A 27,633-nucleotide genomic window follows, 5' to 3' on the forward strand; every position below is an offset into this window, starting at 1 on the left:
TGGACCTAGCGTCCGTCGCCCACCCGCAGTCAAACGGCCAAGTGGAGCGAGCAAACGGCCTCATCCTGTCCGGCATCAAGCCTCGGTTGATTGAGCCTCTGGAGTGCTCGGCTAGTTGTTGGCTCGACGAGCTGCTAGCCGTCCTCTGGAGTCTGCGCACGACTCCAAACAAGTCAACCGGCTTCACGCCCTTCTTCCTCGTCCATGGTGCCGAAGCCGTCATCCCAACGGACATAGAGTTCGACTCCCCACGAGTCACCATGTACACCAAGGAGGAAGCAGAAGAAGCACGACAAGACGGCGTCGATCTGCTGGAAGAGGGCCGGCTGTTGGCACTCAGCCAGTCCAGCATCTACCAGCAGAGCCTGCGCTGGTACCACAATAGGAAGGTCAGGCCAAGATCTTTCCAAGAAGGCGACCTTGTGCTCCGGCTGATCCAGCGAACAGCCGGCCAGCACAAGCTGTCGGCGCCTTGGGAAGGCCCTTTCATCATCAGCAAAGTACTGGGCAACGATTCCTACTACCTGATCGACGCTCAGAAGCCCCGAGCATGCAAGAGGGACGACTCCGGCAAGGAGACAGAGCGGCCATGGAATGCAAATCTCCTCCAAAGGTTTTACAGCTGATGCAGTATGTACCACGCTACCTTTTGTATTAAAGAACCAAGACTTCGGGCCCCCCGAGGTGAGCTCGGGGACTGCCCTCTTTTGTCTATATGATAAAAATTATGACTGCAAGTATGTTACTCCTTTTTATGCTGTTTGGCACCGGGCTCGACAAATCGGCCTGGGGACATGCCGCCTTGCACTATGAAATGCTTCCTACAGTCGGACAAGTAGTGTGTAAACGCCCAAACCGTCTCCTATCAGAAGCCGCGGCTCGCAGAGCGACTGTACAGTGGGCAGCAGTAAGGTAGAATGGGCATTCGCATGAAAAATGGCTAAGGACTCAAAGCATAAAACATAGCTCAAGACGGCTTCCAGCCTTTCTCGCAAACTGACTCTCGGATAGTCGAACTGCCGCTTCCTATCCAACTTGCTCAAAAAAAATCTTGAACTCGGCTAAGTACTTGCTTTCCCAAAGTAGCCTAGCACTTGATCCAGCAACAGTCCGCAGAGCGGCTGTCCGATTGGCAAGGCAGGCAACTAAGAGAAAGCGGCAAAGGAAAAAGGCCAAAAGAACAATGAGCAAGAAAAGATAGATATATATATTTACATAACATAGGCCCTTGGCCAAATTGTCGAGTAGAGGTTCAAAATACACCCCGCGGGTGGAATTGTGCGAATTAACAAGTTCTTCAAAGACTACTGAAGCAGATAAAATAAAAGATACAGCGGCACCTTAGGAGGCAGCAGACGGATTCGGAGGGTCGGAGGAGGCGCCAGCGTCAGGCGTCAGGGCAGCCGGCTGGCTAGTCTCGGCTTGATCACCTCCGGCGGCAGTCGACTCGGTCGCACGCGGCTCGTTGCTGGAGGCGCGGTCGGGCTGAGGCTGGCCGTCTGCTCCATCTTCTGGTGCCTCCGCCTCGCCTCCATCCTCCGCCTCGTCCTCCTCCTCGACGCTGGAGCCAATCACCTCCGCCGAGTCTTCGCCGTAGTCTGGGTTCATCCCAAACCACTCCGGCGGTACCTCCTCGCCGTCTTCAGACCGCTCGGGGACGAAGATGCTGGTGTTGGTGTACTCGGCGATCACCGCAGCACGTTTGACGAGGGCATCTTCCGCAGCCGCCAGCTCCGGCTGGGCCTCCGACCGAAGCGTGGCCAACCGGTCTAGATCCAGCCCCGGGTACCATGCCTTGACGAACTCCAAGGCCCGGCGCGCTCCAGCCCAGGCCGAAGAGCCCTTCCAGGCCTCAAGACGACCAGCCGCGACCTCCAGCCAGTTGGCCGTCAGGCTGGGGGTGCGCGGAGCCTGCATATCTGGCCAAAGGGCGGCAATCGCCTGGGCACCGACGCGCTGAAGCCGGCGCAGCATCCGGTGAGCCGGCCGGAGGCAAGCCTCGATGCTCAGGATGTGCTCGTCAAGAGTTCGGGGGGCATCGGCGGCGATCTCTGCGCCCTCCGCCCTCTGACTTTCACGGTCGGCCTAGATGGCTTGGATGGCGGCCTGCGACTGCCCAGGGAAGAAGTCTGCAAAGATGCGAAGAAACGAGGAAGCTAGTCAAAAACCAGGAGTCGGCACGATTTAAATCGGCAGCTCGAAGAAAGAAAATAAAGAGACTCACCATCAACGATGTCTTCAATCTCGTGGAAGCCAGAGGACAGCAGCGCCTCCTTGTTAGGCCAGGAGGAGAGCTTGCTCGCTAACTCGGCCAAGAGGGCGGTTTCCATCTCCTCCGCCTCCCTCTGCGACTTCACAAGTAGCTCCTTCTGCTCTGCCAACTGAGTGGCCAGCAGATCGCGCTCTGTGGCGAGCCTGCTGCACTCCTTCCCTTTGACGCGCAGGGCGGAGTTGGCTTCGCTCAGCTGCTGTTGAAGAGCAGCATTGGCTCCTGAAGAAAAGGAAGAAAGATAACAGTCATCAATAAAGTAGGTCGCCGGGGAGATCCGGCCCGACTGCTCAGCAGTCGGCCCGAATCTCAGGGACTACAGCCCGCGGGTGCGCTAGCGTGCCCCTGCAGAGAAGAAAAAAGGACTTACTCCGGCTCTCCGCCAAGTCGGCGGTCCGCTTGCCCAGCTCTTCAACATTACGGTTGAAGGCAGTGACGCGGAGGTTGTGGTAATCCTGCGACAAGCATTTCAGACAAAGTTAGTACCCAGAAGTTCATCAATTGGAGTTCCGGGCCGCCTGCTCAGCAGCCGGCCCGAAACTCGGGGACTACACCCAGTGGGTGCGCTGGCGCGCCCCCACAGAGAGGAACAAGAAAACAAAGACCAAAGGAAAAAAAACATACCCGGACGGCTGCCCGCGACGCTAGGAACGCCTTGGTGCAACTCTGGAGAGCGTCGCCCTCAGCACGGAGCTTCGCCTGGACGTCCAGGAGCGCCCGGTTCAGCGGCCCTGTGCCGCCTCCTCGCACCCACCCAATAGGTGCGGTGCTCGTCGCTTCGGCGTCTGGGGCCGCCGAGCTGGCGGTGCCGGCTTCCAGGGGGCGGGGTGCTAAAGTCGCCTTCTCCAGACGACGGTGCGTTGGCGAGCCGACTTGGAGGAGTAGCCTCGCCACGGCCTCGTCTTCGGTCGGCGGCACCGAAGGGTCCGCTGGCTGCTCGCCTTGCGCGCCTTCAAACGGCAGCGGAGGCGGCGGTGGAACGTTCGCGTCCGGAGTAGAGGGGTCGCCGCCTTCCCTCTCCTCGACGGGGTTCTCCCCGCCGGCTTCTCTAGTTGGCCCCGTGAACTCTGGAGGCGGCGGCGCAGAGTTCAACGGGGTGACGAGCACTGCCGATTGGTGGCGTGCGGCTTCCTCAGCCCGCTGCTTCGCCGCGGCGGCCGCTTCGGCCTCCGCTAGTTTTTTCTTAGCGGAGGCCTCCGCCCTGTCGGCCTCCGCCTTCTCCAGGTGGAGGGCCTCTTCTTCGTTGCGCTTCTCCTGCGCATTCCGCTCCGTCGCCTCCCGGAGGTCAGCAGCGGGGTCAATCCGCCGAGTGGTGGCAGACATCTCCGCTGACCCCATGACGGAGGCGGCGGCGACCCGCTCAAGAGAGAGGGGAGCCCTAAAGCAAGAGGGGCAAGCAGAGACTCAGACAAATCACGAAGAAAGAATAAAACTTTGAAGACAGAATACTTACGCGGAGACCAACGACGGCTTCTTCACTTCCTTACGGAAGCCGGTGGCCTTCGTGGCTGCCTCGTCCCGTCGGGTCGCCACAGCCGAGCCCTTGGGCTTCTTCGGCCGACTGCCGAACAAGGTCGGCACGGCCCTGCGCTTCTTCCCGCCGCCTGGAGCGCCCGGCGCGGTAGAAGAGCCCGCGCCAGGCTGGCTGGCTCCCGGCTGATGGCGAGGGGCGACTTCTCCCTCGGCGTTGTCTTCAAGCCAGTCGGCGAAGGTAGCCAAAGGCCTGAAGTCGCCTGCTGTCCCTCCTCCTCCTCCCTCGGCGTCGTCTTCCAGAGCCGCCGCCCCCAGATTAGAGTCGTCGACGTCGCTCTCTGCCCGGTCGGCGAGGAACTCACGGGCTGGCCCCGAGGTGCCAGCTGGTGGGTGAAGAAGGGGATTCTAACCAAAGCCGACTGGTCAAAACAAAACTCGGCAAGAAGAAGACAATCTAAAGAAAGAAAAGAAAGGCGACTCACCACGGGCGGGGGGTTGGCGCGGGAGTACGGCTCCTTGCCGAATCGCCAGTCCTCCAGGAGCCTGCTGTCCGAGAGGTAGTTCACCATGAAGGCCACCTCTTCGTGAGGCATGTCCTTGGTGCACATCCGACTCGGGTCGCGGTGCCCGCTCATCTGGCATATCATGTGAGGGCGGCCTTGGAGTGGGAGAACTCGGCGTGAAACGAAGGCGGCCAGCAGGTCCGGACTAGTCAGACCCTCCGACTGCGTCAGCACTCGGAGTCGCGTGATGGCGCCGGCTCCCGCAGGTGTCAGCGACCTGGCCCGGTATGACCAGTTGCGCAGTCTCCCAGCAGGCGGGCCGGCTTCGAAAGCCGGCAGGTTGACCCAGTCGCCCCTCATGGCGACGTTCCTGACGTAGAAGTAGGATCTCTGCCACATCTTCACCGACTTTATCAGTGAGATGGAGGGGAAGGGATTGTCGGCCCCCGACCTTCGCACGACGATGAAGGCGCCGCACTGAGCCGGCATGCCCGCGGCCTAGGTGCCGAGCTTGGAGAAGAAGAACTCCCCCCAGAGCTCGAGGGTGGGGAGGAGTCCGAGGAAGCCTTCGCACAGGGCCACGAAGGCGGACAGCAGCACCACTCTGTTGGGGGTGAGGTGGTGCGGCTGGAGACCGTAGAACTCTAGGAAGGACCGGAAAAAACTGCTCGTCGGCAGCCCCAGCCCGCGTAGGTAGTGCGAGCGGAAGATGACCCGCTCACCCTCCTGCGGTGCGGGGGAAATCTCCCCCTCCGGCGCAAGACGCACCTGCACACGATCCTCGCCGGGAAGCCGATGGGTCCGGCGGAGGAACTCAATGTGGTCTTCATGAACTTCGGAACCGTCCCAGGTGCCGGAGCGCACTGGGGGAGGCGCGGCAGCGGAGGAAGAACTCATCGCGAGCTGTTGTCGCAGCGTTCGCCGGAGCTTGGGCGTGCGGCGGAGCGAAGAAGAGAAGAGGAAGGAGGAGAGCGAGGAGCAGCAAGGAGGAAGAGAACAAGGAGTAGTGGGAAGGAGGGGCGCGCGTGCCCCCCTCTTCCCCCTACTTATAGCCCCGTGGGCTGCGAAGCCGAGGGGGCGGACGTGGGGATTTACTGCGCCCACAACCCCACGACCCCCATGATCCACGTAAAGTTACTGCGCGCGAGAATCCCAACCGTCCACCGGGGCCGCAGCGGATCCGCTCGGGCGCCGAGGCGCGGTAGTGGCGGGCCCCGCCTATGGGCCTGTCCCGTCGCACGCGTAGGCTGGCAGGACGGCCTGGCCATGTGCCCTCGCGTGACAGGCCAAGAACGGGCGGCGGCCTGGAGGCTTAGCTAGCACGCCACTTAAAATCCCGCCGCAACGTTCGAAATACTGAGCAAGTCGGAATTGAGTGAGTCCGAGTTGAGCAAGTCCGACTCCTTCTAGACGGCCCGACAGAAGTCAATCCAAGACCATGTGTTGAGCACCCAGAAAGAGAAACTGCTGAGGCTTCTCGGCCGATCGCCCGCGGCGCCTCACTAGCTTCGGAGACTACTGTCGGAGTAATGGGCCACGGGTAGGCCAACCCGAGTCCCATAACCTCTCAAGAGATCGGGGCAGGCTGCGCCCCTCAAGACCCCAGGGCGAAGAGCCGCCTCCTGAGGAGTCGACGGCAGGGCGTCCGACTGCCCGCTCACGGCCGAGTCCTAGGGACGACTTCCAGAGAAGCCGGCTTTGGGGAGTCGGCCGGCGACTCCAACAAACCCATGACCTCATCGAAGGGGACGGGGCAGGGGCGTGGCTACAGTGAAGCCCACTCCCGCCCCTTACCAAGGGCAGGCATGGCCACAGCACGCCGTACTCGGGAAGATCTCCGTGCGGCGTGGCACTGTTGCACTGCCGGCCCTGACATCAGCACCACAGTACCGAGTCCTGCGCCCACGACAGCTTGTCTGAACGGCCCGGAAGCAGCAGGTCCCACCAGTCAGTGAGACCCTAGGAGACGGCGAGAGGACCGCCAGTCGGATCCGTCAGGAGTCGGCCCGGGGAGTTGGCCGAGCCCTCCCCTGGGCCCCATGCACCATTAATCAAGATGTGATGCGGAGTGGCAATAGTGATCGCCCGCCAGGCGGCGGGACTGTTGCCACGACCCCATGACCAAGCCCGCGTCATCAGAAGCACGGCTATAGTAATCAGCAGCCGGCAAGACCCGCCCGCGGCGGACGCGGCCTGTCGGCTCCGTACCAGACTAGTCGGCGGGGCCCACCAATCGGCGGGGCCCACCAATCGGCGGGGCCCAGCAGTCGGCGGAGAAATCGGAGGCCAAAGGCACTGACGGCTGGGCCCGCGCCCAGACGAATTACCATTGTACCCCTGGGGGGTAGGCCTATATAAACCCCCAGGGCACCCATGCAAAGGGTTGGAACCCAGTAGCTCTAGACCATACCAGATAGAAGGAGAGAGCTAGCCTTGCCCTGTCCTACCTCTAAGAAACAGCTCAAGGAGCAACTGTGTAGACACTTGGCCATAGTGATCATGCGGAGACCCTGCAGAGCAGCAGTAGGGGTATTATCTCCCCCGGAGAGCCCTGAAGCTGGGTAAGATTCACCGGCGTGCATGTCTTCGCCTCATCCCGTTTCCAGGCACCGGTGACGTTCTACTCGCCCCCACCATGATAAGCCATCCGCTGGCATATGTCGCACAAAACCCCCGACAATAGGAATGCTTTGGGTGCACCAAACATCACAACGTAACTGGGTGGCTATAAAGGTGCACTACAGGTACCTCCGAAAGTGTCTGTTGGGTTGGCACGAATCGAGACTACGATTTGTCACTCCGTATGACGGAGAGGTATCTCTGGGCCCACTCGGTAATGCATCATCATAATGAGCTCATTGTGACTAAGTAGTTGGTCACAGGATCATGCATTACGGAACGAGTAAAGTGACTTGCTGGTAACGAGATTGAACGAGGTATTGGGATACCGACGATCGAATCTCGGGCAAGTAACGTACTGATTGACAAAGGAAATTGTATACGGGATTGCTTGAATCCTCGATATCGTGGTTCATCTGATGAGATCATTGTGGAACATGTGGGAGCCAACATGGGTATCCAAATCCCACTGTTGGTTATTGGCTGGAGAGTTGTCTCGGTCATGTCTGCATGATTCCCGAACCCGTAGGGTCTACACACTTAAGGTCCGATGACGCTAGGGTTATAGGGAAAGTTTGTACGTGGTTACCGAATGTTGTTCGGAGTCCCGGATGAGATCCAGGACATCACGAGGAGTTCCAGAATGGTCCGGAGGTAAAGAATAATATATAGGAAGTGAGGTTTTGACCACCGGAAGTGTTTTGGGCGTCACCGGTAATGTACCGGGACCACAGGAGGGTTCCGGGGGTCCACCGGGAGGGGCCACCAGCCCCGGAGGCTTGCATGGGCCAAGAGTGGGAAGGGACCAGCCCCTAAGTGGGCTGGTGCGCCTCCCACCAGGGCCCAAGGCGCAGCTAGGAGGAGAAGGGGGAAACCCTAGGCGCAGATGGGCCTAAGGCCCACCCTAGGGCGCGCCCCCCCTCTCCCCCTCTTGGCCGCCCCCCTCCATCCCATCTAGGGCTTCCGCCCCCCTAGGGGTGGGAACCCTAGAGGGGGTGCACCCTCCTCCCCTCCTCCTATAAATAGTGGGGGTTTTGGGGCTGCCCAACACACGAGTCTCTCTCCCTCTTGGCGCAGCCCTACCCCTCTCCCTCCTCGTCTCTTGCAGTGCTTGGCGAAGCCCTGCTGGCGTGCCACGCTCCTCCACCATCACCACGCCATCGTGCTGCTGCTAGACGGAGTCTTCCCCAACCTCTCCCTCTCTCCTTGCTGGATCAAGGCACGGGAGACGTCACCGGGCTGTACGTGTGTTGAACGCGGAGGCGCCGTTGTTCGGCGCTTAGATCGGAATCGACCGCGATCCGAATCGTTGCGTGTACGACTCCACCAACCGTGTACTTGTAACGCTTCCGCTTAGAGATCTTCAAGGGTATGAAGATGCACTCCCTCTCTCTCGTTGCTAGTATCTCCTAGATTGATCTTGGTGACACGTAGGAAATTTTTGAATTATTGCTACGTTCCCCAACATTTCATCCATATCACATGATCGTATAAAGCTTATTTTCTCCCACACTAATAAGTCATACATATTTAGAGAGCAATTTTTATTGCTTTGCACCGATGACAACTTACTTGAAGGATCTTACTCAATCCATAGGTAGGTATGGTGGACTCTCATGGCAAAACTGGTTTAAGGGTGTTTGGAAGCACAAGTAGTATCTCTACTTGGTGCAATGAATTTGGCTAGCATGTGGGGGAAAGGCAAGCTCAACCATGTTGGATGATCCATGACAATATAATTTATCTTAGATGTAAGAAAACATAACCCATTATGTTGTCTTCCTTGTCCAACGTCAACTCTTTTAGCATGTCATATTTTAATGAGTGCTCACCATCATAAAAGATGTCCAAGATAGTATATCTATATGTGAAGACCTCTCTTTCTTTATTACTTCCCATTAACTGCAACGATGACCAAAACTATGTTTCTTTTTATTTCTTTCTCTTTTCTTTTATTCCCTTAGGATCATGGCAAAATAATCAAGCCCTTGACTCAACACTAATCTTTATTATATAGCTCACGGACTCGATTACATAGAAGAATTATAAAGTAAAACTCACGACTAGATCATACTAAGAGCTTTTATTCTACTAGATCAAGATATTACCAAAAGGATCAAACTAAGAAAAACTGTAAAGATAAAAGTGATGGTGATACGATACCGGGGCACTCCCCCAAGCTTGGCAGTTGCCAAGGGGAGTGCCCATACCCATGTGATTATGTCTCTCTTTTCGTGGGTGGTGATGTGATGTTCTTGGCGATGATGCCCCTCAGGATACGATTCTCCTCCTCGAGCTTATTGACTTGCTGCTTGAGGTCCATTATTTCCTTTCGGATTTTTCCTGTAACAGCCAAAGCTCCCTGCACCCAAGGGTGCTGCATAGCTGCGGGAGAACCAGTGACACTCTTTTTCATATTCTCATAAGAAAGAAATCTAACATTGGAAGGGATAACCGAGTTTGGAATAGCCGAGCTCTGCAGTTCTCCCATTGTGAATCCAGCTCGGAAGTGGGAAGTGACTTCTTGATCCTCTTCCATGGCATCTATCCTCTTCAATTCGGCCTCCATCTCTTCCTCCGTTGCTGGCCCAAAGAGGTCAACATTGTTGTTTGTCATTGATCTCGGTGCCGGGTGAGACACCCAGCTCTCCTCGACTGACTCTTGCGAAGACATCTTGCTCTAATCTGCAGCAGCAACAGCTTGAAACACAAAACAGAGGATAATTGCGTGATACGGGAGTCAAAACCTCTGGGAGATTATATAATGAATTTTTACTGACCAAAATACGTGTCGTGTACGAGAACGGAGTCTGGAGAGCACACGAGGTGCCCACGAGGTAGGGGGCGCGCCTAGGAGGGTAGGGCGCGCCATCCACCCTCATGGAGCCCTCGTGTCCTTCTCGGACTGCTACTTATTTTTCTATTTTTCTAAATATTCCAAAACGGAGAAATATTGCCTTAAAAACTGTTTTGGAGTCGGTTTACTTACCGTACCACATACCTATTCCTTTTCGGAGTCTGAAACGTTCCGGAAAGTGTCCCTTATGTATTCCTACGGGGTTACGGTTTCAATAATATTGGTTTCAACATTTATGGGAATACCTGAGATATAATGTTTGATTCTTTGACCGTTCACCACCTTCGGATTTGTGCCTTCGAAGTTGTTGATTTTTATGGCGCCAGAACGATAGACCTCCTCGATAACGTAAGGACCTTTCCATTTAGAGAGAAGTTTTCCTACAAAAAATCTTAAAGAGAGTTGTATAGCAATACATAATCACCTACATTAAACTCACGCTTTTGTATCCTTTTGTCATGCCATCTTTTAACTTTTTCTTTAAACAACTTGGCATTTTCATAGGCTTGGGTTCTCCATTCATCAAGTGAGCTAATATCAAATAACCTCTTCTCACCGGCAAGTTTGAAATCATAATTGAGTTCTTTAATAGCCCAATATGCTTTGTGTTCTAGTTCGAGAGGTAAGTGGCATGCTTTTCCATAAACCATTTTATACGGAGAAATACCCATAGGATTTTTATATGTAGTTCTATAGGCCCATAATGCATCATCAAGTTTCTTGGACCAATTTTTCTAGATCTATTAATAGTCTTTTGCAAAATTAATTTGAGCTCTCTATTACTCAATTCTACTTGACCACTAGACTGAGGATGATAAAGAGATGCAATTCTATGGTTAACATCATATTTAGCAAGCATTTTACGGAAAGCACCATGAATAAAATGTGAAGCACCAGCAGTCATTAAATATCTAGGGACTCCAAATCTTGGAAAAATAACTTCTTTAAGCATTTTAATAGAAGTTTTATGATCAGCACTACTAGTTGGAATAGCTTCTACCCACTTAGTAACGTAATCAACAGCAACTAAAATATGTGTATATCCATTAGAGGAAGGAAAGGGTCCCATATAGTCAAAGCCCCAAACATCAAATGGTTCAATAACGAGTGAATAGTTCATAGGCATTTCTTGACGTTTACTAATATTACCAATTCTTTGACATTCATCACAAGATAAGACAAACTTACGGGCATCCTTGAAGAGATTAGGCCAATAAAAACCAGATTGCAATACCTTATGTGCAGTTCTATCTCCAGCCTGGTGTCCTCCATAAGCTTCGGAGTGACACTTGCGTAGGATCTGTTCCTGTTCATGCTCAGGTACACAACATCTAATAACACCATCTACTCCTTCTTTATAAAGATGTGGGTCATCCCAAAAGTAATGCCTCAAATCATAGAAGAACTTTTTCTTTTGCTGGTATGTGAAACTAGGTGGTATAAACTTAGCAACAATGTAATTAGCATAATCAGCATACCATGGAGCAGTATGAGAAGCATTTATGACATTTAATTGCTCATCAGGAAAGCTATCATCAATACGAAGTGGGTCATCAAGCACATTTTCTAACCTAGACAAGTTGTCTGCAACGGGGTTCTCAGCTCCCTTTCTATCAACAATATGCAAATCAAATTCTTATAGCAAGAGAACCCATCTAATAAGTCTAGGTTTAGCATCTTTCTTTTCCATGAGATATTTAATAGCAGCATAATCAGTGTGAATAATTACTTTAGAATCAACAATATAAGGTCTAAACTTATCACAAGCAAATACAACCGCTAAGAATTCTTTTTCAGTAGTAGCATAATTTCTTTGAGCGTTGTCTAGGGTTTTACTAGCATATTGAATAACATTTAATTTCTTATCAACTCTTTGTCCTAGAACAGCACCTATAGCATAATCACTAGCATCACACATAATTTCAAATGGTAAATTCCAATCAGGTGGCTGAACAATAGGTGCAGAGATTAATGCTTTCTTAAGTATTTCAAATGCTTCTACACAATCATCATCAAAGACAAATGGTATATCTTTTTGTAAAGAGAATAGTCACAGGCCTAGAAATTTTAGAGAAGTCCTTAATGAACCTCCTATAAAAACCAGCATGACCAAGGAAACTTCTTATACCTTTAATATCCTTAGGACACGACATATTTTCTATAGCATCAACTTTAGCTTTATCAACTTCAATACCTCTTTCAGAAATTTTATGCCCAAGACAATACCTTCATTAACCATAAAGTGACACTTCTCCCAATTCAAGACGACATTAGTCTCTTCACATCTTTGCAAAACTCGATCAAGGTTGCTTAAGCAATCATCAAAAGAAGTTCCATATATAGAAAAATCATCCATGAATACCTCAATAATCTTTTCACAAAAGTCAGAGAATATAGCAGTCATACATCTTTGAAAGGTAGTAGGTGCATTGCATAAACCAAAAGGCATACGTCTATAAGCAAAGGTACCGAAAGGGCAAGTAAAAGTTGTATTTTCTTGATCCTCTTTTGACACAGGTATTTGAGAGAAACCAGAACAACCATCTAGAAAGCAAAAATGTGTATGTTTGGATAATCTTTCTAGCATTTGATCAATAAAAGGTAAATGGTAATGATCCTTTTTAGTAGCTTTATTTAATTTGCGGAAATCAATTACCATTCTATAACCTATAACAATTTGTGGGATCAGTTCATCTTTATCATTAGGAACAACAGTAATACCTCCCTTCTTAGGGACACAATGGACAAGACTTACCCACTGACTATCATCAATGGGACAAATTATACCTGCCTCCAGAAGCTTTAGCATTCCTTTTCTTACCACTTCTTCATCTTAGGATTTAACCGTCGTTGGTGATCAACAACCGGTTTCACGTCTTTCTCCAATTTTATTTTGTGCTGGCATAGAGTGGGACTAATGCCCTTAAGATCATCAAGAGTATATCCAATAGCAACACGGTGCTTCTTCAAAGTTTTCAACAATTTCTTTTCTTCATGCTCTGAAAGGTTAGCACTAATAATAATAGGATATATCTATTTCTCATCAAGATAAGCATACTTAAGAGTATCAGGTAAAGGATTAAGCTCAAACATCGGGTCACCCTTGGGTGGAGGAGGATCCCCTAGAATTTCAACATGCAAGTTGTGTTTCAAAATAGGTCCCTGTTTAAAGAATACTTTGATACGTCTCCAACATATCTATAATTTTTGATTGTTCCATGCTATATTATATCCTGTTTTGGACATTATTGGGCTTTATTATACACTTTTATATTATTTTTGGACTAACCTATTAACCGGAGGCCCAGCCAGAATTGTTGTGTTTTTGCCTATTTTAGGGTTTCGCAGAAAAAGAATATTCAAACGGAGTCCAACGGAATGAAACCTTCGGGAACATGATTTTTGAACGAACATGATCCAGAGGACTTGGACCCTACGTCAAGCAATCAACGCAGGAAGGCACGAGGTAGGGGGCGCGCCTACCCCCCCAAGCCGCCCTCCACCCTCATGGGTCCCACATTGCTCCACCGACGTACTCCTTCCTCCTATATGAACCTACGTACCCCCAAAACTACCAGATACGGAGCCAAAACCCTAATTTCACCGTCGTAACTTTCTGTATCCATGAGATCCCATCTTGGGGCCTTTTTTGGAGCTCCGCCGGGGGGTATCGATCACGGAGGGCTTCTACATCAACACCATAGCCTCTCCGATGAAGTGTGAGTAGTTTACTTCAGACCTATGGGTCCATAGTTATTAGCTAGATGGCTTCTTCTCTCTTTTTGGATCTCAATACAAAGTTCTCCCCCTCTCTTGTGGAGATATATTCGATGTAATCTTCTTTTGCGGTGTGTTTGTTGAGATCGGTGAATTGTGGGTTTATGATCAAGTTTATCTATGAACAATATTTGAATCTTCTCTGAATTCTTTTATGTATGATTGGTTATCTTTGCAAGTCTCTTCGAATTATCAGTTTGGTTTGGCCTACTAGATTGATCTTTCTTGCAATGGGAGAAGTGCTTAGCTTTGGGTTCAATCTTGCGGTGTCCTTTCCCACTGACAGTAGGGGCAGCAAGGCACGTATTGTATTGTTGCCATCGAGGATAACAATATGGGGTTTATATCATATTGCATGAGTTTATCCCTCTACATCATGTCATCTTGCTTAAAGCGTTACTCTGTTCTCTTGAACTTAATACTCTAGATGCATGCTGGATAGCGGTCGATGTGTGGAGTAATAGTCGTAGATGCAGGCAGGAGTCGGTCTACTTGTCTTGGACGTGATGCCTATATACATGATCATACCTAGATATTCTCATAACTATGCTCAATTCTGTCAATTGCTCAACAGTAATTTGTTCACCCACCGTAATACTTATGCTCTCGAGAGAAGCCTCTAGTGAAACCTATGGCCCCCGGGTCTATTCTCCATCATATTAATCTTCCAATACTTAGTTATTTCCTTTGCCATTCATTTTACTTGCATCTTTATTTCTCTTTATCATAAAAAATACCAAAAATATTATCTTATCATATCTATCAGATCTCACTCTCGTAGGTGACCGTGAAGGGATTGACAACCCCTTTATCGCGTTGGTTGCGAGGAGTTTATTTGTTTGTGTAGGTGCGAGGGACTCGTGCATGGCCTCCTACTGGATTGATACCTTGGTTCTCAAAAACTGAGGGAAATACTTACGCTGCTCTACTGCATCACCCTTTCCTCTTCAAGGGAAAACCAACGCAGTGCTCAAGAGGTAGCATACTTCATCTATTTCCCTTATTTCATTCATAAACATATCATTTTCATGGTCGAGCAAATATTGTTCTAAAGGATCATTAGGAGCATGCAATAGAAGCAAGACCAATAATTTCATCTTTACTAGGCAATTCTTTATCATGGAGTAGGCAATTCTTTATCATGGAGTTGTCTACGAAATTTAGCAAAATTAAACTCATGAGACATATCCCCCAAACCAATAGTAACAACATCCTTTTTGCAATCGATCCTAGCATTAACAGTATTCAAGAAGAGTCTACCAAATATAATGGGACAAAAGTTATCTTGTGGGGAACGAAGAACAGGAAAATCAGCAGGATATTTAACTTTCCCACACAAGACTTCAACATCTCTAACAATCCCAACTGGTGAAATAGTGTCTCTATTGGCAAGCTTAATTGTAACATTAATTTCCTCTATCTCAGCAGGTGCAATATCATGCATAATTTCTTTATATAAGGAATGAGGTATTGCACTTGCACTAGCACCCATATCACATAAGCCATGATAGCAATGATCTCCTATTTTAACAGAAATAACAGGCATGCCTACAACAGGTCTATGTTTATTTTTAGTATCGGGTCTAGCAATTCTAGCGGCTTCATCACAGAAGTAAATGACATGTCCATCAATATTATGGGCCAAGAGATCTTTAACCATAGCAACACTAGGTTAAACTTTAATTTTCTCACAGGGAGTAGGTGTTCTAGTATTACTCTTACGAACCACAGTTGAAGCTTTAGCATGATCCTTTATTCTAACTAGGAAAGGTGGTTTCTCAATATAAGCAGTAGGAACAACATAATCATTATAAGTGATAGTATTTTCTTCAACTTTAATAGGTGTAACTACTTTTACTTCAATGGGAGGATTACATTTAAACCACTTCTCCTTAGGGAGATCAACATGAGTAGCAAAGGATTCACAGAAAGAAACTACTATCTCAGAGTCAAGTCCATATTTAGTGCTAAATTCATGGAAAGCATCGGTATCCATAAAAGATTTAACACAATCAAAATTAGGTGTTATACCTTACTCCTTACCTTCGTCCAGATCCCAATATTCAGAGTTGCATTTAATTCTTTCCAATAAATCCCATTTGAATTCAATAGTCTTCATCATAATATAGCCAGTACAAGAAGTATCGAGCATGGAGCGATTATCGAGAGAAAGCCAAGCATAAAAATTTTGAATAATATTTTTTCTTGAAAGCTCATGATTGGGGCATGAAAATAACATTTACTTAAGGCTTCCCCAAGCTTGAGCGATGCTTTCTCCATCGCGAGGCCAAAAATTATATATATAATTACGAACACGATGAACAAGATGCATAGGATAAAACTTCTGATGAAATTCCAATTTCAATCGGTTGTAGTTCCATGATCCCATATCATCACATAGCGTAAACCATGTCAATGCCTTTCCCTTCAAAGATAAAGGGAAGACCTTCTTCTTGATAACATCCTCGGGCATACCTGCAAGATTAAATAATCCACAAACTTCATCCACATAGATTAGGTGCAAGTCGGGATGTAATGTTCCATCTCCTGTAAAAGGATTAGCTAGCAGTTCTCTATCATAACCGAATGAATTTCAAAGTAAACATTTTCAATAGGTTCAGTAGGTTGAGGAGAAACTCTTTGGTCTACTGGTCGGGGCGAAGATACCCCTAACAAGCCCCTCAAAGGATTATGTTCCATAGTAACAAGTGACTGTAAATTTCAGCACACTATATAAATTTTTCTTGACCAAATTCCACCTACCAAAGGCGCTTCACTCCCCAGCAACAGCGCCAGAAAAGATTCTTGATTACCCACAAGTATAGGGGATCTATCATAGTCCTTTCGATAAGTAAGAGTGTCGAAGCCAACGAGGAGCAGGAGGAAATGATATGCAGTTTTCAGTAAGGTATTCTCTGCAAGCACTGAAATTATCGTTAACAGATAGTTTTGTGATAAGGTAATTTATAACTAGTAACAAGTAATAAAAGTAAATAAGGTGAAACAAGGTGGCCCAATCCTTTTTGTAGCAAAGGACAAGCCTGGACAAACTCTTATATAAAGAAAAGCGCTCCCAGGACACATGGGAATTATCGTCAAGCTAGTTTTCCTCACGTTCATATGTTTCGCATTCGGTACTTTGATAATTTGATATGTGGGTGGACCGGTCCTTGGGTACTGGCCTTCCTTGGACAAGCATCGCACTTATGATTAACCCCTCTTGCAAGCATCCGCAACTACAAAAGAAGTATTAAGGTAAACCTAACCATAGCATGAAGCATATGGATCCAAATCAGCCCCTTACGAAGCAACGCACAAACTAGGATTTAAGCTTCTGTCACTCTAGCAACCCATCATCTACTTATTACTTCCCAATGCCTTCCTCTGGGCCCAAACAATGGTGAAGTGTCATGTAGTCGTTGTTCACATGACACCACTAGAGAAAAGACAACATACATCTCATCAAAATATCGAACGAATACCAAATTCACATGACTACTTATAGAAAGACTTCTCCCATGTCCTCATGAACAAACATAACTACTCACAAATCATATTCATGTTCATAATCAGAGTGGTATTAATATGCATAAAGGATCTGAACATATGATATTTCATCGAATAAACCAACTAGCATCAACTACAAGGAGTAATCAACACTACTAGCAACCCACAGGTACCAATCTGAGGTTTTGAGACAAAGATTGGATACAAGAGATGAACTAGGGTTGGAGATGGTGCTGGTGAAGATGTTGATGGAGATTGACCCCCTCCCGATGAGAGGATCGATGGTGATGATGATGGTGATGATTTCCCCCTCCCGGAGGGATGTTTCCCCGGCAGAACAGCTCCGCCGGAGCCCTAGATTGGTTCCGCCTCGTGGCGGCGGAGTTTCGTCCCGTGAGCTTGCTTATGATTTTTTCCTGGAAAGACCTCATATAGCCAGAAGATGGGCATCAGAGGGCTGCCAGGGGGCCCACGAGGCAGGGGCCGCCCAGGGGGGTAGGGCGCGCCCCCACCCCCCGTCGTGGATGGTGGGTGGCCCGCCTCTGGTACTTCTTTCGCCCAATATTTTTTATATATTCTGAAACGTGCTCCCGTGAAATATCAGGACTTTTGGAGTTGTGCAGAATAGGTCTCTAATATTTGCTCCATTTCCAGCCCAGAATTCCAGTTGCCGGCATTCTCCCTCTTCATTTAAACCTTGTAAAATAAGAGAGAATAGGCGTAAGTATTATGAAATAATGTGTAATAACAGACCATAATGCAATAAATATCAATATAAAAGCATGATGCAAAATGGATGTATCAATACATACCGATGTATGCGGTCCAATGAGTGTTGAAGCACGCGGCGGATATCATCATTTTCTGATCTTCACAGATGATTTGAGCAAATATGGGTATATCTACTTAATGAAACACAAGTCTGAAACATTTGACACGTTCAAAGAATTTCAGAGTGAAGTGGAGAATCATCGTAATAAGAAAATAAAGTTCTATGATCTGATCGCGGAGGCGAATATTTGAGTTACGAGTTTGGCCTTCATTTAAAACAATGTGGAATAGTTTCACAACTCACGCCACCTGGAACACCATAGCGTAATGGTGTGTCCGAACATTGTAACCGTACTTTATTAGATATGGTGTGTTCTATGATGTCTCTTATCAATTTACCACTATCATTTTGGGGTTATGCATTAGAGACAGCTGCATTCACGTTAAATAGGGCACCGTCTAAATCCATTGAGATGACACCATATAAATTGTGGTTTGGCAAGAAACCTAAGCTGTTGTTTCTTAAAGTTTGGGGATGTGATGCTTATGTCAAAAGGCTTCAGCCTGATAAGCTCAAACTTAAATCAGAGAAGTGCGTCTTCATAGGATACCCTAAGGAAACAATTGGGTACACCTTCTACCATAGATCTGAAGGAAAGATCTTTGTTGCTAAGAATGGGTCCTTTCTAGAGAAGGAGTTTCTCTCGAAATAAGTGAGTGGGAGGAAAGTAGAACTTGATGAGGTAGTTGTACCTTCTCTCAATTTGGAAAGTAGCGCAACAGAGAAATCCGTTCCCGTGATGCCTACACCAACTAGAGAGGAATCTAATGATGATGATCATGAAACTTCAGATCAAGTTACTACTGGACCTCATAGGTCGAACATAGCATGTTCCGCACCAGAGTGGTACGGTAATCATGTTCTGGAAGTCATGTTATTAGACCAAGGCGAACCTACGAACTATGAAGAAGCTATGACGATCCCAGATTCCGACAGATGGCTTGAGGCCATGAAATCTGAGATAGGATCCATGTATGAGAACAAAGTGTGGACTTTGGTGGACTTGCCCGATGATCGGCAAGCCATTGAGAATAAATGGATCTTCAAGAAGAAGACATACACTGATGGTAATGTCACCATCTACAAAGATCAACTTGTCGCGAAAGGTTTTCGACAAGTTCAATGGGTCAACTACGATGAGACTTTCTCACCCGTAGCGATGCTTAAGTCTGTCTGAATCATGTTAGCAATTGTCACATTTAATTATGAAATCTGGCAAATGGACATCAAAACTGCATTCCTTAATGGATTTCTTAAAGAAGAGTTGTATATGATGCAATGATGACCCACAAGTATAGGGATCTATCGTAGTCCTTTCGATAAGTAAGAGTGTCGAACCCAATGAGGAGCAGAAGGAAATGATAAGCGGTTTCCAGCAAGGTATTCTCTGCAAACACTGAAATAATAGGTAATAGATAGTTTTGTGATAGGATAATTTGTAACGAGTAACAAGTAACAAAAGTAAATAAAGTGCAGCAAGGTGGCCCAATCCTTTTTGTAGCAAAGGACAAGCCTGGACAAACTCTTATATGAAGAAAAGCGCTCCCGAGGACACATGGGAATATCGTTAAGCTAGTTTTCATCACGTTCATATGATTCGCATCCGGTACTTTGATAATTTGGTATGTGGGTGGACCGCTGCTTGGGTACTGTCCTTACATGGACAAGCATCCCACTTATGATTAACCTCTATTGCAAGCATCCGCAACTACAACAAAAGTATTAAGGTAAACCTAACCATAGCATGAAACATATGGATCCAAATCAGCCCCTTATGAAGCAACGCATAAACTAGGGTTTAAGCTTCTGTCACTCTAGCAACCCATCAATCTACTTATTACTTCCCAATGCCTTCCTCTAGGCCCAAATAATGGTGAAGTGTCATGTAGTCGACGTTCACATAACACCACTAGAGGAGAGACAACATACATCTCATCAAAATATCGAACGAATACCAAATTCACATGACTACTAATAGCAAGACTTCTCCCATGTCCTCAGGAACAAACGTAACTACTCACAAAGCATATTCATGTTCATAATCAGAGTGGTATTAATATGCATAAAGGATTTGAACATATGATCTTCGACCAAATAAACCAACTAGCATCAACTACAAGGAGTAATTAACACTACTAGCAACCCACAGGTACCAATCCCGGACTTGGAGACAAGAATTGGATACAAAAGATGAACTAGGGTTTTGAGAGAGATGGTGCTGGTGAAGATGTTGATGGAGATTGCCCTCTGCCGATGAGAGGAGCATTGGTGATGACGATGGCGATGATTTCCCCCTCCTGGAGGGAAGTTTCCCCGGCAGAACAGCTCCGCCAGAGCCCTAGATTGGTTCCGCCAAGGTTCCGCCTCGTGGCGGCGGAATCTCGTCCGGAAAGATGGATTATGATTTTTTCCTCATCGAAAGACTCCATATAGCAGAAGATGGTCATCGGAGGGCCACCAGGGGGCCCACGAGGTAGGGGGCGCACCCAGAGGGGTAGGGCGCGGCCCCCACCCTCGTGGGCTGGGTGTGGCCCCCTGGTGAACTTCTTGCACTCAGTATTTATTATATATTCTGAAAATGACTTCCGTGAAGTTTCAGGACTTTTGGAGCTGTGCAGAATAGGTCTCTAATATTTGCTCCTTTTCCAGCCCAGAATCCCAGCTGCCGGCATTCTCCCTCTTTATGTAAACCTTGTAAAATAAGAGAGAATAGGCATAAGTATTGTGACATAATTTGTAATAACAGCCCATAATGCAATAAATATCGATATAAAAGCATGATGCAAAATGGACGTATCATGCAACCAGAAGGTTTTGTCGATCCTAAAGGTGCTAACAAAGTGTGCAAGCTCCAACGATCCATCTTTGGACTGGTGCAAGCATCTTAGAGTTGGAATATACGCTTTGATGAGGTGATCAAAGCATATGGCTTTATATAGACTTATGGTGAAGCTTGTATTTACAAGAAAATGAGTGGGAGCTCTGTAGCATTTCTGATACTATATGTGGATGATATATGGTTGATCGCAAATGATATAGAATTTCAGGATAGCATAAAAGGATACTTGAATAGGAATTTTTTGAATGAAAGACCTCGGTGAAGCTGCTTATATATGGGGCATCAAGATCTATATGGATAGATCGATACGCTTAATAGGACTTTCACAAAGTACATTACTTGGAAAAATTTTGAACAAATTCAAAATAGATCAGTCAAAGAAAGGGTTCTTTTCTGTGTTGCAAGGTGTGAAGTTGAGTAAGACTAAAAACCCAACCACGGCAGAAGATGGAGAGAGAATGAAAGTCATTCCCTATGCCTTAGCCATAGGTTCTATAAAGTATGCCGTGTTGTGTACCAGACCTATTGTGTACCTTGCCATGAGTTTGGCAAGAGGTACAATAGTGATCCAGGAGTAGATCATTGGACATCAGTCAAAATTATCCTTAGAGTGGATCCTTTCTAGAGAAGAAGTTTCTCTCGAAAGAAGTGAGTGGGAGGAATGTAGAACTTGATAAGGTAATTGTACCTTCTCCCGAATTGGAAAGTAGTTCATCATAGAAATCAGTTCTAGTGATCTCTACACCAATTAGTGAGGAAGCTAATGATGATGATCATGAAACTTCAGATCAAGTTACTACCGAACTTCATAGGACAACCAGAGTATGGTCCGCATCAGAGTGGTACGGCAATCCTTTCTGGAAGTCATGTTACTAGACCATGACGAACCTACGAACTATGAGGAAGCGATGATGAGCCCATATTTCGCAAAATGGCTTAAGGCCATGAAATGTGAGATGGGATCCATGTATGAGAACAAAGTATGGACTTTGATTGACTTGCCCGATGATCGGTGAGTCATTAAGAATAAATGGATCTTCAAGAGGAAGACGTACGCAGATAGTAGTGTTACTATCTACAAAGCTCGAATTGTCGTGAAATGTTTTCGACAAGTACAAGGAGTTGACTACAATGAGATTTTCTCACCCGTTTCGATGCTTAAAAGTCTGTCCGAATCATGTTAGCAGTTGCTGCATTTTATGAAATCTGACAAATGGATGTCAAAACTATATTCCTTAATGGATTTCTTAAAGAAGAGTTGTATATGATGCAACCAGAAGGTTTTGTCGATCCTAAAGGTGCTAATAAAGTGAGCAAGCTCTAGCGATCCATCTATGGACTGGTGCAAGCATCTGGGAGTTGGAATATATGCTTTGATAAAGTGATCAAAGCATATGGTTTTATACAGGCTTGCGGTGAAGCCTGTATTTACAAGAAAGTGAGTGGGAGCACTACAACATTTCTGATAAGTATATGTGAATGACATATTGTTGATCGGAAATAATGTAGAATTTTCTGGAAAGCATAAAGGAGTGTTTGAAAAGAGTTTTCCAAAGAAAGACCTCGATGAAGCTGCTTACATATTGAGCATCAAGATCTATAGAGATAGATCAAGACACTTGATATATTTTCAAAGAGTACATACCTTGACAGGATTTTGAAGTAGTTCAAAATGGGACAGCCAAAGAAGGAGTTCTTGCCTGTGTTGCAATGTGTGAAGTTGAGTAAAGACTCAAAACCCGACCACGGGAGAAAATAGAAAGAGAATGAAAAGTCATTCCCTATGCCTCAGTCATAGGTTCTATAAAGTATGTCATGCTATGTACTAGACCTATTGTATACCCTGCCCTGAGTTTGGCAAAGGAGTATGAGAGTGATCTAGGAGTAGATCACTGGACAGCGGTCAAAATTATCCTTAGAGGACTAAGGAAATATTTCTCGGTTATGGAGGTGATAAACGAGTTTGTCGTAAAGAGTTACGTCGATATAAGATTTTGACACCGATCTAGATGACTCTAAGTCTCGATCTAGATACATATTGAAAGTGGGAGCAATTAGCTAGAGTAGCTATGTGCAAAGCATTGTAGACATAGAAATTTGGCAAAATACATACGGCTCTGAATGTGGCAGACCTGTTGACTAAATTTCTCACAAGCAAAACATGATCACTCTTTGGGTGTAAATCAGATAGCGATGTGAACTAGATTATTACCTCTAGTAAACCCTTTGGGTGTTAGTCACATGGAGATGTGAACTATTGATGTTAAATCACATGACGATGTGAACTAGATTATTGACTCTAGTGCAAGTGGGAGACTGAAGGAAATATGCCCTAGAGGCAATAATAAAGTTGTTATTTATATTTCCTTATATCATGATAAATGTTTATTATTCATGCTAGAATTGTATTAACCGGAAACTTAGTACATGTGTGAATACATAGACAAACAGAGTGTCACTAGTATGCCTCTACTTGACTGGCTCATTGATCAAAGATGGTTATGTTTCCTAGCCATAGACATGAGTTGTCATTTAATTAACGGGATCACATCATTAGGAGAATTATGTGATTGACTTGACCCATTCCGCTAGCTTAGCACTTGATCTGTTGCTGTTGCTTTCTTCATGACTTATACATGTTCCTATGACTTTGAGATTATGCAACTCCTGTTTACCGGAGGAACACTTTGTGTGCTACCAAATGTCACAACATAACTGCATAATTATAAAGGTGCTCTTCAGGTGTCTTCGAAGGTACTTGTTGAGTTGGCGTATTTCGAGATTAGGATTTGTCACTCCGATTGTCGGAGAGGTATCTCTGGGCCCACTAGGTAATGCACATCACTATAAGCCTTGCAAGCATTGTAACTAATGAATTAGTTGCGGGATGATGTATTACAGAACGAGTAAAGAGACTTGCCGGTAATGAGATTGAACTAGGTATTGAGATACCAACGATCAAATCTCGGGCAAGTAACATACCGATGACAAAGGGAATAACGTATATTTGTAGCGACCAGACCTCAAACAGTCTGATCTCTATGCTCCGGTGTCATCCCTGGATCAGTAATGCTGACACCACACAGTACTCGGAGGATTTATAGCAGAGTAGCAATCACACACTTATTACATCGAGTGTCTCAAAAGAGAACTAATTACAATAAATATGGCTTAAGGCCATCTAGTGACGATAACAGCGGAAGGCTTGGAAGATAAGTGAGTCCATCAACTCCAACGGCATCACTGAGTATAGAACCACGACCTAAAAACTCCTTAATCGTCGTCTAAAAAGTCTGCAACATTAACGTTGCAGCCCGAAAATGGGTCAGCACATGGAATATGCTGGCAAGGTAACACATAGAGAGTAATGGAATGCAACAACTATACTATATGCATATTTGGCTGGTGGAAAGCTCTATGGTTACAGTTTTTGCGTAAAGCCCATTTTTCCCTACTTCAAAGGAATAAATTAATTGCTATCATGGTGGTTGTGAAACATTGAGAATGGTTGACAGCATTCTCAATCCCAATTAAAGTAACATCATTAAAACCCATCAAAATTAATTTAGAGTAACATGTTGAGATTCACATGATAATCCAGGTGCTAGATACTCAAGATGTCCATAACCGGGGACACAGCTAACCATGATTAGTTTGTTACACTCTGCAGAGGTTTGCGCACTTTTCCCCACAAGACTCGATCGCCTCCGTTTGGTTTCTCGCACTGCAGGGTGTTTGACAAGACGGATGACCGAGACACAGTCTTTCAGAAGCGCTAGCACCTTACGACGGGTAGACTGGTACACCTACTTTCCCCTACATCTGCTAGTCTACCACTTTAAGAGTTCGCACAACTTAGTCAACTATGCCAGAGCCCATAATGGCTTGTGGCTGCACACGGAAGTTTCTAGTATGAAAAACCTCATGATCCCTTTGAGCCTGGGTGGCGGTCCAAAAGAAAACAGGCAAGTCCTGGTAACCCCAGGTGTCTCAATCCACCCAGATGTGTATTAGGTTGCCACCTTAAATAAACCCTTAATTAACAATCTCACATCTGTCATGGATATCACTCACCCAATCCACGTCTACTAGCATAGCATGGCATAATAAGCAAACGTAGAAGTAACTCCCAAAGGTTTGATAATAAACAGGTAATAGGTACTACCTCATCTACCTCCCATCCCACAATTTAATTAGATCCTAATCATGCAATGTGTGAGGATTGATCTAATGCAATAAAACTGGGTTGTAGAAAAGGTATGATCAAAGTGTTACTTGCCTTGCTGATGATCCGCGTAACCTAGAGATTCAACGTAACAGGCGGCGCACTCCGGGTATTCTATCGCAGACAAACAACAAGCATACAATAAGTACTCATCTAATGCACAGGTAAAACTCAAATAGAGAACTAACCAGAAAGTTTCAACTTAAGAACCCTGGTTGGCAAAAAGAATCAAATCGAACGAAGCGAAAGAAATCAAACGACGAAAGAAAACAACTTTGTTCTAGTAATCTGGATCTAGGGCAAATTTTACAGTAGCAAAAACTTGTTTAAGTTGATTATTCGGAAAGAGGGTTTCGAGACGAAACTCCAGGCGCTTGAATCGCCTGATTCCGATAAACGAGTGAAAAGTTATACTAAAACGAAAATCGGATCAGAAATCGCGATCAGAAAATAACCGCGGAAAATCCGACGAAAAAGAAAAACGACGAACAGATTTTTTTTTTAAAAAAACTGCACGGAAAACGAGGCGGCGGCGAACCCGAAAGTCGCGCGGCGGCGGCGGCGGCCTGGGGCTAGGGTTAGGGTTCGGTTCGGTGGGCTGGCTCTCTCCCTCGGGCGCTATATAAAGGCCCCCGGCCGGCGGTGTCCAGGCCGAATACGACCCGTAGTCGGTTCGCGTTTTTTTAAATCCGCTCAGAAGAAAAATAAAAAGAAATACTAAACGGACTCCAAAAATCACGAAATAAATTTTGCCGGGTTCCTAAAATCAAGCCCGATAAAGTGAACATTTATCTGGGCCCAAACTACAACTTTGAAAAACGCGCATTTTTCCTAAATTCAAATAAAAATACCGAAAAACTCCGAGATAAATCTTATTTGATTTTTTTATTAAATCCTCAATATTTCTATATTTGGGAAAGTCATTTTATTCCCTCTCTTATATTTTTGTAATAGAAATAATTGATGATAAAATAAATAAAATCAAATGATCCTGTTTACATAATTTGAGAAAACTCAAATATGTAAATAGTGAAATCCCCAACTCTCTCCGTGGGTCCTTGAGTTGCTTAGGATTTTCTAGGATCAAAACCAAAAGCAAAATAAAATATGATATGCACGATGACCTAATGTATAACATTCCAAATTGGAAATTTGGGATGTTACAAACCTACCCCCCTTAAGATGAATCTCGCCCTCGAGATTTGGGTTGGCTAGAAAATAGGTGAGGGTGGTCTTTGAGCAAATCTTCCTCTCGCTCTCAGGTGGCTTCATCCTCCGTATGGTGGCTCCACTGAACTTTGCAAAACTTGATAACCTTGCTGCGAGTAACTCGACTGGCAAACTCGAGGATCTTGACTGGTTTCTCCTCATAGGTCAAATTGTTATCCAACTGAATTGCTTCTAACAGCACTGTGTCTCTCAAAGGTATGTCAGCCATCTCCGCGTGACACTTCTTCAACTGAGAAACGTGGAACACATCATGCACTCCGGCCAATCCTTCTGGCAATTCCAACTTGTAAGCCACTTCTCCCATACGCTCCAAAACTCGATATGGTCCTATAAATCGTGGCGCTAACTTCCCCTTAACTCCAAATCACTTAATCCCTCGAAGTGGGGATACTCAAAGATAAACTCTGTCTCCAACTTCGTAAACTGTCTCCTTGCATTTAGAATCTGCGTAGCTCTTCTGCCTGGACTGGGCTACCTTGAGCCTATCGCGAATCAACTTCACCTTCTGTTCAGACTCTTTAATCAGATCTGGTCCAAACAACTGGCGGTCTCCAACTTCGTCCCATGACAACGGTGTCCTGCACCTCCTTCCGTACAAAGCTTCGAAAGGTGCCATCTTCAAACTGGTCTGATAGCTATTATTGTAAGAAAACTCTACATATGGCAAATTATCGTCCCAACTAGATCCATAATCTAGCGCACAAGCTCTCAGCATATCCTCCAAAGTCTGATTGACTCTCTCGGTCTGTCCATCTGTCTGCGGGTGAAAAGATGTACTAAATTCTAGCCTAGTACCCAAAGTCTCATGCAACTGCTTCCAGAACTTTGAGGTAAACTGGGTTCCTCTATCTGATACGATGCTCCTCGGAACTCCATGCAAACATACGATCCTGGTCATGTATATCTTCGCCAACTTAGCACTGGTGTAAGTAGTCTTTACTGGGATGAAATGAGCTACTTTCGTCAATCGATCGACTACAACCTAAATCGAGTCATAGCCTGAATGAGTCCTTGGTAATCCCGTGATAAAATCCATGCCTAGCTTATCCCACTTCCATTCGGGTATCGGCAATGGTTGCTACAATCCTGCTGGCTTCTGATGTTCTGCCTTTACTCTCTGACATACATCACAAACTGCTACATACTCCGCAATATCCTTCTTCATTCCGGTCCACCAGAAAATATCCTTCAAATCCAAATACATCTTGGTATTTCCTGGGTGAATCGAATACGGTGAATCATGGGCCTCTTGCAGAATCAACTTTCTGATCTCCGGGTCATTGGGCACATAAACACGGTCTTCAAACCATAGGGTGTCGTGCTCATCCTCACGAAATCCTTTAGCTTTTCCTTTGCTCAGTTTCTCCTTTATAGCGGCAATCTCTTTGTCAGTTTTCTGAGCTTCTCTGATTCTATCCATCAAAGTTGACTGAATTTCCAATGCTGCTACATAGCCTCTCGGAACTATTTCCAAACATAGTTCACGAAAATTTTCTGCTAAC

The sequence above is a fragment of the Triticum urartu genome, chromosome 7 (assembly GCF_003073215.2).
Source record: "Triticum urartu cultivar G1812 chromosome 7, Tu2.1, whole genome shotgun sequence".
NCBI lineage: Eukaryota > Viridiplantae > Streptophyta > Magnoliopsida > Poales > Poaceae > Triticum > Triticum urartu.